Source organism: Mus pahari, chromosome 16 (assembly GCF_900095145.1).
Source record: "Mus pahari chromosome 16, PAHARI_EIJ_v1.1, whole genome shotgun sequence".
NCBI lineage: Eukaryota > Metazoa > Chordata > Mammalia > Rodentia > Muridae > Mus > Mus pahari.
The window spans coordinates 53,309,449-53,322,910 of record NC_034605.1 but is presented as its reverse complement, the minus strand read 5'-3'; positions in this window follow the sequence as shown (position 1 = coordinate 53,322,910).

Below are 13,462 nucleotides of genomic sequence, written 5' to 3'. Positions count from 1 at the left end.
GGTGTCAGGGCTTCTACATCCCAGAGTGGCCCCTTTCACAGAGGAGCCTCTTTTGTGATGTGGGGCCCTCTAGTGGTGGCACCCCTTTCTGTGTGGTATAACTTCCACTTAGCTGTCCCTTTCCTGTGGATTCCCCTTTTGCATAAGCACGCCACCTGTATGGGGCTTGTTGTTTCTGTATAGTTCTGCGGTTTCTTTTGTTGTTTCTTGTTTTGTTTTTTCTTTTATTGAAAAAAGGTTTTCTTTATATAATATACTCTGATTACAGTGTCCCCTCCCATGCTCCTTTCAATTCTTCCACCTCCTCTCCCTTTCCAGTCCACACCCTTCACGTCTCTCCTTAGAAAGGAGACACACACACACACACATTCACACGCCCGGAACCCCATAAAGACATAAAATCCAAGAACCTGTAAAGTCAAAAAACAAAGAAAACATCACACCCTGACTCAACACCACAAGACAAAGAATACCCAAAGAAGTTACTGGGTTTGTTTTCTGTTGGCCATCTACTTCTGGGCTTGGGGCCTGCGTTTAGGAGTGGTTTATTTTCCTAGGAAGAAAACTAACTTTTTTTTTTTTTTGCAAGTGGCTATCAATGGGAGATAGCTTTGGGGTTAAGAACATCAGGGAGTAGTTGGGGGAGCTGAGAGTGGAGGAATAGGGGGACAGTGTGGGGCACAGTATGTTCACTTCCTCTGGCTCTAACACTTTATCTAGTGCAGGCTGGTGTAGGCCCTGTGCATCCTGCTCCAGTCTGGGAGGGTATATGCATTGGTTGTGCTGTGTTTAGATGGCCTCGTTCCTTGGTGTCCTCTGGCTCTTACACTTTTTCTCCTCTTGCACAGTTCCCTGGGCCCTAAAGGGAAAGAATTGATAGCAACATTCCATTTAAGGAAGAGTGTGCCAAGATTTCTCACTCACTGTGTGATGTCTGGCTGTGGGGAACTAGAAAAAATTATCCTGCCTGAGGTAAAGTTAATCCCACTGGGCGAGGAGAAGACAACTACCACAGTTTTCAGTCAGATTTGAAGCAAGGTTTAATTCATTCCTGACCAGGTTGATAAACTCTGGCCAGGTCCATTCCAGCATTCCCAGGAAATGGCAGTGGGTCTCATTTTGCAGAGGCTTAAAAAGGCAGCCCCATAAGGCTACCCTATTTTTCCAACAAGTCCAATTAGGGTCAAGCATCCATCCCGACATATTTCCTGCTCACATACCTCCTGCCTACCTGAGATAAGCACATTTGATGTAGTTGAGTCACACAAACAAACGACCTTGTTTAGGGCAGCAAAAACATATTGTGGTTTGTTATTTCCCTTAAAGAAATGCCTCCAGTGTTCCAGGAAGTATCTGTCCTTGGGCAGGTAGACCTTACTGGTTGACCTTGGCCCACAAATGTGATCAGTGTCTTGCTCAGCCATCATCAGAGAAACCTCCTCCTGCGGCAGATGGTTCTTGGGTTTGGGAAGAACCTTCATGTCCAGACATCTTTCTGCTGCCAGATGATGTGATGCTCTGGAATAACTGGTGAAGAGGGAGCTGGGGTCTGCTCTGCCGTGCAGAGTCCCGGATTTCCTCAGGTCCCATTATGTTTTTTGTTTGTGAGGGATCTCCCTGGCTTCTTTAGTCTGCCTCTAAATCTGATGGATGAGGTGCTGTTTATTCTTCAGCAAGGATACCCCTTGCTAGCCAGCAGACAATGTCTGAGGCAGGAACAGTTTTTCTAGGGTTAGGTAAGGATTAGTGGAAATCCTGTGACTCACCATGGGCCTGGCAGAAATAAGAGCCAAGTTAATAATCCTTCTGCCTACTTCACACACTTGACCTGCAGATATTTCGTGTTCTACTTAGTGTCATTTTCAAATGCTGTGTTCTATTTGTTTTTTATTAACATGTAATTTATTAGGTTTTGTTGCAGACGCTTCAAACAAAATTTGTTTCCTTTGATTCTCCTCTGTCCCCTCCCACATTTATCCTTCTGCCCCTAGATGTCTCCTCTCAGATTTCATAACATATGTGTTCTGTTGCCCTCTCTTCCTCTTCCTCTTCCTCTTCCTCTTCCTCTTCCTCTTCCTCTTCCTCTTCCTCTTCCTCTTCCTCTTCCTCTTCCTCTTCCTCAACATCTTTGTTGTATGTAGTTTTAAAAATTGCTACCCCTTTGCCCAGGAACACCAACTCCTGGCTTCAAATGCTACCACTTTTCCCCAGGGTCAGCCACCACCAGCTCTAACCTGGCTTCCCTTTCTACCCACTTTTGCTCAGGACCAGCTGAGCTACCAGCCTCTCCCCAAACCCTAGAATCCTCAGATAAAACACACACACACACACAGAGAGAGGGGGGGCAGGGAAGGGAGTATATCTGTTCACTTGCATGTGGATATCAGAACAAGCTTCATCAGTCCTTGCTCTTTCCAGTCTGACTCCCATGACTCTGGCTACTCCGGAGACTTCAGATGAGAGTAATCATATTACATTTGTCCTCTTGTACCTGGCTTGTTTCATTCACCACAGTGTTCCCAAAGGCCACCATAGTGTTTCACAACCTCCCCTTTTAAATGCTTGGCTGCTCTGTGATCTTGATGTTAAAAACCCAAAATCTATGTAGAAGGTGTGAGCCACCCCAACCATCATCGTTTCTTACCCTTATCTATTGGGACCCTATTGAGACCTGTGAGAATTTCTTGTGGCTTCCTGGGTTGGTAGTATATCTGCCCCTTCCCATGACTGGAGCCCAAGATGAAAGCCCTTCATCATAAGTATTTAGAGACATGTTCAATCTGTACAGTCTGGAGTTCATGCCTGCCCTCTCAATTTTCAGAGCCTCCAGAAGCTCATGCGTACAACACTTGGCATTCTGATAACTGTTTCCTTAGGAACTACTCAGCACGAGTGTGAGGCAGTGGAGGATTCATTTGTCCCTGTCGAGAAGAGCACGTTTCTGTTAGGATAGTTGTAGGGGTGACGACACTGGGTCTGGGGACATCCTGGAATTAGTTGCTTAAGAAAGTCTTCAATCTTTGAGCCTGGTGTGGCAACACACAGCACATTCCAGCTCTTGGGAAGTAGAGGCAGCAGCGCTAGGAATTCAAGTCCGTCCTTAGCTACATCGTGAGTTCAAGGCCAGCTGAGGTTACATTGGGGAAAAATAAAAAGAAGGGAAGTTTCCCATTCTGAAACTGTCTTCTAATTACTAGGAACCTGCACTCAAGCTTGGCCTCAGAATCCTTCATGTTTACAGCCATGTCTTTCCGTTCTCATAACTCCTCCTGTCCCTCTCCTTAGTGGTGACATCCGTTCTCATACTCCTCCTGTCCCTCTCCTTAGTGGTGACATAGGTAGGAAGCTTCGTCTACAAGTTCCAATGGTCCATGGCTGTTCTTTGAGTAATCTTTAAAAACCACCTTTTAATGACACAAACTCTGATTTGTGAAAGTCAGATACAGGTAAAAATCAGATACCATGCTCTCTGCCTCCACTCACTCTAGAGCAGTGGCTCTCTACCTTCCCACTGCTGCCACCCTTTAAAACAGTTCCTCAGGTTGTGACAACCACCAACCATAAACTTATTGTCATTGCTATTTTGTAACTTTTCTGTTATAAATCATAATGTAAATATCGGTGGTCTCCAGTGGTCTTAGGTGACCCCTGTAAAGGGGTGCTGAGCTGAGAGACTGCTGCTCTAGACTCAGGGAAGTTCACCCACCGGACCCTGCTTTGTCTTCTTCCTCTGAGTTTTCTGCACACTGGTAGGCTTGCTTGAACAGCTGACTTTGCCCCTGCAAAAAGCTAAATCCCGTGTGTGTGTTTCTCTTCTCAGGTGAATTGAAAGAACTGGATCCAAGGAACCCTTTGGGATAATTCTGTGGACGGACAGCCCACTCCCCACTTGGAACGGTAAGCTGGAGGAGCTCTGTCCCCGTGGTGTTTCCAGGATATCATAGGTGGGTTGCTTTGCCCTTGAGTCTGGAGGCTGTACCTGCCTGACACTTGGGGAATAGGGTGACATGGCCATTGCTGGCAGGTGAGATGGCCATTGCTGGCAGGTGAGATGGCCATTGCTGGCAGGTGACAAGGCCATTGCTGGCAGGTGAGATGCCTACCTGGAGTTTCTATTTCGTGCCTGGAACAATCCCCACCCCTAGCATTCTTTAAATCACACACTTGGGGGTGGAATGAAGGGGTGCCTATAGCCATATTGAGGCTAATCTTTTGTTCGTCTGCATTTTTAAAATCACATGTGTTTTGTGAACCATTGCTAATCATCAAAGCCTCCAGAGGCTCGCCAGCACAGCTCTTGCCATTCTGTTAACTATTTCCTTCGGAGCTACACAGTGTAGTTCTCACTGCATTTGCCTGATTGACCTGGACAGACCCTTTGTCCTTCTCTCCTTCCTTCCTCACTGCATCTGCACTTCTCAAAACCCATGTCCACATAAAGATCACTTTCCACCACGGGGCTCAGCAAGGCCACTAGAGCCCCACCCCAGCCCTGAGATCACCATTGAATTAACCTCTCTTAATTCTCGGTGAGCACAGTCTTATTTGGCCTGGTGATTGAGCGTCCCAAGCTGCCTTTATCATCACTGTTTTCCATTGATGTTGGCCGTCTTTTCTTTGCCTTCTAGTTCCTGAAAATTATGGGGACCTCAGTCTGTGATAACCAAGTACTTATAAGCCAGTTCTCCAGGGCCTGACTGGATATCCTGTTATTGCTTCAGGCATTGAAGCCTTTCTAGTGAGGAGGGATGGGCAGTTTGATTGCTCCGTTCTCTGTGTCCCTTGTACTCAGCCAGGTCCTTTCACTCCCATGTCCAACCTCAGGACCAGGCTGCAAGAAGCTTTCAGGGCGTGCTTAAAAGTCTTTCCTGAACCAAGCATCTCAGAGACAGAGCACTTCCTACCCATTAGGGCTCTCAGTCTGGTCAGTTACTAAGTCTTACATTGGCATAGGGTCACCCGGGTATGTAGGTTTGTGAGAAAACGTGTTATGTCTAGACTCTGTGAAGCCAGGATTTGATTCCCAGCACTGCAAAGAAAGAAAGAAAAAAATCTGCAGGGGAAATTAAGAGATGATGTAAGCCGGACGTGGTGGCGCATGCCTTTAATCCCAGCACTCGGGAGGCAGAGGCAGGCGGATTTCTGAGTTCGAGGCCAGCCTGGTCTACAAAGTGAGTTCCAGGATAGCCAAGGCTATACAGAGAAACCCTGTCTCGAAAAACCAAAAAAAAAAAAAAAAAAAAAGAGAGATGATGTAGTTCAAGAAATGAGACTCATTATATAAAATTTCTGTTTAAAAGAAGTGCCGTTGCCTGAGAGTCATGGTACATGTGTGGTCCCAGCTTCTTGGGAGGATAAGGCAGGAGGCTTGCTTGAGTCTGGGAATTCAAGACCCAGTTTGGGCAGAATACCTCCAAACAAACTTCAAACATAGAATGTGGACTGGGGTCTAGGTCAAGGGCAGAATGTGTACTTAATGCACAAAAGGCATTTGATCACCAACAACAAAGAGGTGAAAAAACCAATTCTCTGACGACTCTCAGGATGCTGTAACTCCTCTACCCTTAGGACACACCTCCAGATGTGTGCTTGGTGCTGGGGACTGAGCATGCTCAGTATGTGCTGTGCCTCTCTCTTCTCTGGGCTCTCATCCCTGAGCATAGGACAGCATCTTGACTACTACTGTCGCCTGTCTATGAGCCCACAGTGTGCCAGGCATAGCACACAGTGTGTATCCACTCAGGCCTGTGGAATGAGCCAACATCTCTCACACACTGTAGAAAGTACCTAGAGGCCCAACCTGTCTCCATTCCTCCTGGGCTGTTGGAAAGGCACACTGGAACAGAAGAGGGCCTCGGGGGATGGGTGACTAGTGTCATAGACTGTGAGTACAGAAGCAGTTCAGACACAGGGGACATGACAACTCACAGAACAGTTGAAGGAGACTCACCGAAGACCTCTCCACATTTCTGCTCCATTATTTTTTCATTCTTTAGGACAAAGAACATTTTTGTAAGTAGGTTTTCACTAAGCATAATGGAGCTATTGCTCCAAGAGAAGGTGGCTGGGTGTGTTGTGGCTTATATTTGCCAAGAGCCTAACACACAGCATTTCTTTTGATTACTGTTATTTTTCATTTAGTTGACAAAAATCTGGGTGCCATGGAGAAGCTTAAAGCCTGTCAGATGGAGCCAACAAGGACACAGTGCTCTGCCACAGCAAGAAGGAGCCTGAAGAACATGGGGACAGGCACTGTCAGATGGAGCCAACAAGGACATGGTGCTCTGCCACAGCAAGAAGGAGCCTGGAGGACATAGGGGACAGGCACTGTCCTCTCCAAGCATGCAAGTTGCTCCTTGCAGAAAAAGAAGCCTGACGTGGAGAAAAGAATGTGCTTTTATATTCTGGCGGCATAAATGGCCCATCACTGAAGATGAGGACTCTGTCTTGAGCCTGTGGCCATGGTTGGGGACTAGCTATTAACATCAGACATTCTTCACACAGGTTAAAAACAAAGGTATAGGGGAACTATTGCAAAGGAGGTTGGGGCGGGGGTGGGGCCCTTGCAGCTATCCCTGGAATACGTATTTGAAGGAATGAAGAGACCAGATGTGAAAGGCAGAAGGGACATGAACTGTGTCACTGTGTATTAGTCAGTGCTGATTGGTATATCAGAGTTGCATTTGGAGTTGTCTTCCAGTAGATGACATGAATACAGCTCACCAGCAATTTTTGAGTGTGAAGTCTAGTAGAAGTGCCTGCTCATGCCCAAACAGCTCTGTGTGAGCCTTGTGTCCCAAAGATGGCAGCATGAGCCCCATGTCCACTGCGCTCCTGTCAGGGGTAAAGTGAGACAGGTCCCTCCCAGGAGAGACCCCAGGAAAGGTACCTTCAAAGTGTCCCTTCTGTTATTCTCTGCTTCATTACAAACTGGCGATGTCCACAGGCATTTCTGTCCATCACTTAAGTCTTTTAAACATGACCTCTGTGACCTTAAACTGAGCAAGCTCAGGAATGTAATGTACTTCTTCACTGCATGTGCTCAGGCATGTAGTGAATGCTTTTACTGCTCATGCTCAGAAGTGTAGTGAACATCTTCACCGAGGATGCTCAACAGTGTAGTGCTTCCCTTTGCAGACTCCAATCAGGAGGGAATCTCCTCATCCAAGACTATCTCTAAAGCTCCCGAGCAAAGTCCCCATGTTTTCTTTGAGAGGGACATTGCTTTTGAAATGTCATTCATGTTCTTCTTGCCTGCTGCAAGCAGTCAATTCTTTATCCCCTCTATATGTCTCAACTCTGCATATTTTGGCTTTGCAGTCACCAATATGAGAGCCTTGGCATTTAGTCCAGTGCCTTTGTAACCTGCGTACAGCAGCAGCAATCCTGGTGCTTACATTTGTTTAGATTCTGATCCCGGGCTGTAACCTAACTTGGTTGTGGCTCTGGCTACAAATGAGAAAGAGATGGCCCACCTGGAGGACCTCAAGTACCTCATCTTCATGTTAATTGTGACCCAGGATACTTGCAGGGGTAGTTGATCCTCCTCAGATGGTGAACACTGCACCCCCTTCTCCTGGAGCTCTGCTAAGAAATTGTCTTAATCTTCTCAGAAAGATTTTCTGGAGCATCTGTGATGGGGGAAAAGCATGGATGAACCCTTTTATACAGTGAAGAAGAAAAAAAAAACAGGGCCAAAAGGGGCTTGATGCTCAATAGTCAGCCTCCCAAATATGGTAGCTCTTCAGGGGATTTGCCCCAGAATCCCCTAGATCAGAAGGCCTAATGGAAAACCAGCCCCTGAAAGAAAAATTGTTCTCTGTCACATAGGTCCTTGCTGAGCCTCTGGACTGAGTTCCAGAGCCCCAGAAAAATCACAATTAGCTCCTTTAATGAGACCAGGATAGATTTCTGTGCCATCACTACCATGGCTTGTCAATGGTGGCATCCAGGTGGAAGAACCCCTAGCTACATGGTACAAGATGTAGATAAGCAGGTGAAAAAGAGGAAGAACTTTCCACAAAAATGGATAGGCTGGTACAAAACCCCACATCCCCCAAGCTAAGGCCTATAGTCCCCACAGAGAACAAGTTTGGTTTTGTGGGTCTTCAGAAACTAAAGGGGTAGGTACAGCTCTTATCCCCTTCCTTTGTGGCTTCCCCTGAGGAGATTCGAGAAGGAACTGCTCAGGGGCCTCATTACTCAGGAATGAGCTTAGTTTGGATGGCCCTGGTGCCATCTTGGCAATAGGCTCTGGAAGTGTACAGCCAGAAACATGCCCACACTACAGTACCACTACCTCAATTCTCTTCCACTTGTCCAGCAGAGACACTGTGAAGAGAATCAAAATAAACTTCCACACAAACCCAGCCTGTAGCCATGCAAGGGAAAAGACCTGACTCAGAAGTTACACAGTACCTTGACCAAACTTGTTCTGTCCCCAAGAACAAGCTCCTCTGCACCCATGAATCTGTCCACTCTCCCCTTTATGAAGTGGAAATCTACTGGACGACTCCCCTTTCACGCTTCAGAGCAGAGACACATGGAAGGGGCTCTGTTAGTGACTTTTGACACAGACAGGACTTGGCACTTAGCTAATCTCAGATGGCCTACCTAATTCCTCCCTTCTGAGCCTTGCTCCCTGGCCATCCCCCAATCCCCCAGCCTCTGGTGGCATCTTCTGCTGTCTGCTTCTGGCTCACTTTCTCAGGTTCCACATATGGGCGATACTGAAGGATTGTCCGTCCTATGGTGACAGAAGTCAAGCCGCATTCTCCATAACGAGTTAGGATTCTTCATCTGCAAAGGGCTTTGGAAAAGCAAAGACAGAGTGCAGAAGTGCCTCCATTGTGGCCGCTGTGCCTCCAAGGACAGGAAGCAGCAAGTCGCTCTCAGGGTGTTCCCTGCATTTCTTGGTCTTGAAAGTTGTGCGTGCAACATTGGTTTGCCTACCAGTGCTGTTTAGCCCAGCTGGTGTTTCTTAGGGGAGCAAGCTGACTGTATTTTCATTTGGCTCTGTGGTTGTCAGTTCATGGGGTGACTCCAGGGAGGATAGATTTTTCAGGCGGCGTGCCACAGGATGTCGTGCCAATCTCAATGTTGCCCAAAAGCACCATTGCCACCCACAGCGCCATGCCTGCTGTGGGAGTGGGCTGCAAATGCAGGACATTTTCTACAGGCAGCAAAGCTTGGAGCACTGTGGCTCCTCCCACCCCTTTATGTTTTGGCTGACCAGCAGCTGCTGCTTCTTAAGCAGTGTGAAGGTGGAAAAGTCATTCCTACTCCTCTTTCTGAGGGAGAGGGGAGGGGTACGACGAGGCTCTTTTTTTTTTTTTTAAATGGTTTTTGTCAAAACAGGGTTGCCTGGGCTTTGCTGGCTGCTGACCGCTGTCCCTCTACCTTAATAACTTAATATGATGTATGTTGCTGTGACCTCATTAAACAGTTGTATCCCATGGTGAACACAGTGTCCCAGCCTTGAGACTGGGACACAGGGGACTGTTTCTCCATGGGAAGGTGTGACCCTTCTTCACTGTGAAGCAGTTCCGAGTGCCCTGTGAGCTGGTCTATAGTCATCTGGTGCCCAGGGTTGACACTGAGTATGTACACAGTGATGTTTTCCGTGTTTTGCTTTGTTTTGTTTTTTTAAGAGGTTAAGTGGAATACCACTTTGTGGTAATGGTCTGCTGTAGGACTTCCAAAAAGGTTGATGCTTAATGTGGTAAGCATACTGTTACCATTTCATGAAGCACTGTACCAAGGCTCCACATGTCACTGGCAAGTCTGTCATAGCATCTGCCCCCAAGACCCTCTGGGGGGATAGAGCAAAGGGTGCCACAGACCTGTTGCAGCTTCTGCCCAGGGATGACTTTGTGGCAAGCCTGAAATCACAGAATTGGTTGTGTCTCTCATCTGTGAGGATGCCCTTCAGTTTAATGGGTTTTGTGTGCTCTTTTGCTTTGGTGAAGATAATTAACTGCCAGCACCATTTGACAGAAAATGTGACCTGTCTTCTCCTTGTGGGTACAGCCCGGCGCATCCCAGTGAGGCCCACTAGCCCCATGTTACATGATAACCACCATGTCTGATGATGTATCAGTTCTGTGGGAAAGTTTAATAGTGTTTGGGTGACCTAAGGGGCTTCTGTATTCTGCCTCTGTGAGGATGATGGTGTTGTCTTCGCTCTTGTTGAGGATCTCCATAGCTGCTTGAATATCAGTATCGGTATGGCGTGGCTGGCTGCATCCCTGCAAAGGTACCATAACCCAGGGTCATTAAAATATTGTAATAAGTTTGTCATAATGTCTTCGTTAGAGGTGCTGGACATTAAGTCCTGCTCCACTGCTACCTTATCTTCTGTGATACCACTACACAGTGCCACATTTAAAAAAGTTAATAGTAGCGGGTTCACCTTTAGACCTTAACGAGCTTCCTAGCCACAGGTCCTTAACCAGATATACAGTATGAAGTATGAATGTATTCCTATGTTACAGGCCTTGGATCTAAGAAGGAAGTGGTTGGTTATCCCCCTAATTTTATTCTACTATTGTACCCATGGTCCTATATTGTCAGCCTGATCAGTATTGGAGCTCACAGGGTTCATAAGCTGAGTACCACTCCTTATGACTTCTTGTCTGCTCTGGTTTGCTTCTCTTACTGTGATAAAACACAGACCAAAAGCAACTTAGAGGAGAAAAGGGTTTAATTCTTCTGGAAGGTTACAGTCCATTATCAATGGAAGCTAAGGCAGGAACTTGGAACAGAAACTGAACCAGAGATCTGGAGAAATACTGCTTACTGGCTTGCTCCCAGGTTCAAGCTCAGCTCACTTTCTTATACAGCCCAGGCCCTCCTGGATAGTGTATGCACAGTGGATAGTGTATGCACAGTGAGGTAGATGTGTACTGTCTACAGCAGTGAATGATTGACCAGTGGCCACTCCTGAATTTAAGCACCGCCCCCTTCCCAGGGGACTCTAGGATTGTGTTGACACTAGCAGCTGACAATGACACTTCCTCGATGGCCTCATAGCACCTTTCAGCACTGTGAGCACTAGCCAGCAGGGAATGAACTTCCAGTTTAGAACCAGTTTGATTCCTTCAGGTCCTGTGGCCAATGCGTGCGGTGTCCTCAGCAATGGGGGTCTTACTATCAAGTTATGGTGGGCAACCTATAGTAATAACCTGAATTTTGGGGGTGCATCTCTGGGACCTCTTGACTAACAGCTTGAGGGGAGTTGTCCCAAACCTGGCACTGGGCTGGCTTTTTACATGGCAGTTTGTGGCTTCTGCAAGAAGCATTACCCCCCATGTATGGCAACTCCATTTAAACTGTATACATATAATTTGAGAAGTTAGTGATATTTTTTCTATATAGGTCTTTCCAGAATCCTTAGTGTTATCTTTCTCTCTAACCTTTCTTTTTGTTATTCCTTCCTCTTCTCCCTCTTTAAACCTCCCCCGACTAGTTCCCATTCCCCACTCCTATTACTTTGCTAAATGGATTGATGTAATATCAAACTGCGTTCTAAATCTGTGTGCGTACCCAGTTCAGTTCTCAGTGCTCACCAAAGAGGGACCTTGGTGTTATGGTTGACGGCTAATATACAGAGTCACAATTAGTCGAGTGGAAAGAGCAGAAAGAACAATCAGTGAAGTGTTCAGCCATAAATGGGACTCCTGTACCACACCCACTCCTGTCAAGGCTCAGGGAATGTTGCGGAAGAGGGGGCGGAAAGATTGTAAGAGCCAGAGGTTGGGAGAACTGGGTGAAATTGTATCTCCTGAACACAGGAAGAACCACTGTACTCACAGCAGCTCTGATTGCCTGCAAAGGCCAGGACAGGATCAAGCCAGTCAACATTTCACCTATGGGGTAGGCACACAGGAGTCCTCAATCCTAGCTGAGGAGCTATAGTTGGCTGGTGGGTGGGGGGAGACAGACCCTGGCTGGTGGGGGGGAAGGGGAGGAGACAGACCCCCCCGGAAACATCAGTATTCGTTAGGGGGCGTGGCTAATGGTAAGATGACCATGCTCCCATTGGGAGGAGGACTTGAATTGGAGGGGAAAGGGGAGTAAATGTAATCAGAAAACAATATATGAATGTATTAAATTCTTCTAAATATTTTTTTTGGGGGGGGGGTTCGAGACAGGGTTTCTCTGTATAGCCCTGGCTGTCCTGGAACTCACTTTGTAGACCAGGCTGGCCTCGAACTCAGAAATCCACTTGCCTCTGCCTCCGGAGTGCTGGGATTAAAGGTGTGCGCCACCACGCCCGGCCTAAATAAAGTTTTAAAATTAAAAACAGGTCTAAGAAGTTTATAGCTATTAATTCCAATATCAAAACATAAACACAAAACCTAATGGCTGGAGAGATGGCTCAGCGGTTAAGAGCACTGACTGCTCTTCCAGAGGCCCTGAGTTCAATTCGCAGCAACCACATGGTGACTCACAACCATCTGTAATGGGACCTGATGCCCTCTTCTGGTGTGCCTGAAGACAGCGACAGTGTACTCACATATAGGAAATAAATCTAAAACCAAAACCAAACAAATAAAAAAAAAAAACCCAAACATTTATTAAAAAAAAAAAAAAAAGCAAACCTAATGATACACTTCAAGAGAAAGAAACAAGAACAAGCCAGACTCTGTGGGAAGCCACGTAACGCCATTACAAGATGGCGCTGGCTACCACTGGCCACCGCCCGTGTATTTCGGGTAAACAACCAATGTGAGCAGGTGCAAATGGGTTTCACGCCAAGTCTTTGCCCGCCCCGGGGTGTAACAGTGAGATCATGAGTAAGCAACCAATTAGACTATATAGGGAGTCGCTCGTGGGGCCTCGTGGTCTTCCTCTTCAAGATGTAATAAATGCTGTGCTGCAGAAGGATCCTGATGTCCGCGTGCATTCTTGCTGGCGAGACGATAGCGCGGGACAAGACTCCAGAAGAACTGATGTCAAAACAGAAGCAACACAGGTGGAATGAGAGTTGGGAAAGGCAGCTCAGTAGAGGGTCGGGGGGGGGGGACACAGCAGAGAGTCAAAGAAACAGTGTTGATATTGAAAAGAATAAGCAAGATTGACAAACCCTATTTAAAGTGACCAAGACAGTAAAATAAATAAATAGAAAAAATTAAAGATACAAGGAGGTGATATTTTTACAGATGTGGCTAAAATTATGATTATTTGGGAAAGTTACTGGTTAAAAGGGGTTCACCAAGGAGTCTTAGGGTAAGTGCACATACGCATTGATGAACAACACAGCATCTAAACAGACTCAAAGCTCCAGCCCCATAGTTATCCATAAAATATACGAAATTCTGTCAGGTTCAGAATAACACATGGAACCGGACTCCATGTTGTGTGTAACAAGCCAGTTCCTTAGAAGCATGGGAAAGTGGGTGGGGCTTGTTAGGAAAGGGGTAAGGCATTGGACACGTGGAGAAAATGAATTGGAGCCAAT